We start from the raw sequence: 2,570 nt of genomic DNA on the forward strand, positions 1-2,570 counted from the left end.
TCCATCATGGAGTCCATCCTCAGCTCCTCCATCATGGAGTCCATCCTCAGCTCCTCCATCACAGTGTGGTATGTCGGGGCCACTGCAGGGACAGACACAGACTGCAGAGCGTTGTGTGCTGAGCTGAGAAGGTGATCGGCTTTAGCCTCCATCTCTCCATGACCTGTACATCTCCAGGACTGTGAGGTGAGCAGGTGGGATCACAGCTGACCCTTCTCATCCTGCAGACTGTTCATACCTCTCCCCTCAGGCAGAAGGTTTCAGTCCATTCGGACCAGAATATCCCACCATAAGAACAGTTTCTTCCCCTCTGCCATCAGACTCTTGAACGTTGACCCCCAATTTACACTACATGCGTTCCCCTAATTTACACTACATGCATTCCGGCACTGCTCCACTCCGGTCCGACTTCCGCAGCAAACACACACCCATTATAATCAATGACAGTGTTAACACTGGCTGCGCACGGCGGTGGTGAGTGGACGGTGATCCGGCAAAATTAGAACAGATGGATAAGATTTATGTCTTTATAAGACTGTTGTGAAAATGCAGGTATCAGTTTTACTTTGTTATTGTGTTCTCTTCTTCTTTTTTAAAGGTTTTTCTCCACACAAAAAAAAACATGTATTTCAGCATACAGTACTTGAGAGAAATTGCATATATTAGAGTTTTGCACGTTTTTATTTTACTGAATATTGTTTTATTGCATGAAAACATGACTCATAAGAAGTTTCTTTTAATATTGCATGGAAACCAAAATTAGTTTCTGCCTCAAATAAAAACTTTTTTTTGTTTGTTTTTTTGTTGAGTAAGGTATGCAGATCGAGGCAGATGGTCTCCTGTTCTGAGCCTGGTTCTGCTGGAGGTTTCTTCCTGATTAGCAGGGAGTTTTTCCTCTCCACCGTTTGCTCAGGATGGGAGACTGTGATGAAGTGATTCAACACAACCTGCTGCTTTCTTCTTTACATTGTTCTTTTTATGTACAGTGCCCTGAGACAACGTATGTTATGACTTGGAGCTATATAAATAAACTGAGCTTGAACTTAGATAAAAGATGAACCAGTAAAATTACTGGTTTAAAAGAAGTTTCAGAAGCTGTGTATGTTTATATGTAAAGCTCTGTCTGTATAGTGCACCTCCACCCTGTTTGATCCCAGATATTACTGTTGACACCTATTATACTTGTTCATTCTCTTTTATTTTATGTTTAGCAGCACATTCACCATTACATTTCCCCTTAAATGTCTTTAAGGATCTGTTTGTTAGATTTCACCACATTGTTTTCTTACAGAAACTACAGCCAGCTTAAAGTAGTTAATCACATGATTTAAGTGTTTGTCTGTTATTTGGTAAATTCAGCTTTGTTTACATAGGAAGTGAACCCGCATTTAAAATTTGCATGTTGATATATTTGGAAAACTACTGATATAGTCAAAGTGCATCATTTCATATTGTTCAGGATAACTTATTTTATACTCTGACGTGTGTACCTTTGAGAACCTTTCTATTTAACTTTATTTTGAATAAAAGACGGTAAAAATACTTATTTTAGTCACAAAGTTTGCATAACCATTAAGATTTACCTCTGTACTGTGCATGATGTTGTCTGGCCTCCAGAATCCCTGAATGTGCGCTGCTATTTATGACAAATCACACATTTACACATAAACACATCAGTAGCCTGAGAGTGAGAAAACAAACTGTTTTGGAACCAAGTCCCAGATGGCCATCCTGCCACTGATTGAGGCATCTGCAAGCGTCAAGATAGAAGACAGAGCTGGGTGTGGATCCAAAATTCTCCACAGAAGGATGAGCTCTTACAGCCACTCTCTACAGTGGATGGCCTGACACTGATGAGCTTTTCTTCTGATAGAAACTTGAGCCTGGATCCATAATCCCTTCATCCAAAACTTCAGACTGTTGTATGGAAACTTGCAGAAGTCATGCAGAAAGTGAAGCCAGCGCAGCGATGCTAATGCATTTTTGATTGAGATAAAGGAGAAAAAGAACAAGACATAACTTTTTTTCACCAAATCCAAACTGAGGGAAAATGAGCAGTGTAAGCAAAAGGTTTGTTTGCTATTAGCAAAATATCTCATGAAAAGCTGGAGGCCTTCACTAAAATGGCCATACCTTAGTGAATTTTACAGATGTTGAGCAAAAACATATTGTGATAGTAGCTGACAGTCATTCACAACACATAATCCAACAACTGACACATCTTCATGTAGAAATACCACATAACATTTTGCCTAATAATTTTAAAGTTTTTTTTAGTTCCGTTTAGTTTATTTGCACAGTAAAAAATACAAATCAGTAGAAATAATAAAAAAATAATGACAGGGAGAGGCAAAAAGCCCAATAGGCTTACATGAAGCCTCCACCGGAAAAATAAAAATACATTGAACCAACAATGAAATCCATCAATTACTTAAATCAGAGATTCTTAACCTATGGGCCATGAGCGCCACCTTGAGGGCCTCAAAAGAACAACAGTTTTTAACTTTGGGCCACAGAGGGCCGTGGGACCACATTGATTTTGAATAATGTGCAATACACTTTCTCACCAC

The sequence above is a fragment of the Austrofundulus limnaeus genome, unplaced genomic scaffold (genome assembly GCF_001266775.1).
Source record: "Austrofundulus limnaeus strain Quisiro unplaced genomic scaffold, Austrofundulus_limnaeus-1.0 Scaffold934, whole genome shotgun sequence".
NCBI classification, from domain to species: Eukaryota; Metazoa; Chordata; class Actinopteri; order Cyprinodontiformes; family Rivulidae; genus Austrofundulus; species Austrofundulus limnaeus.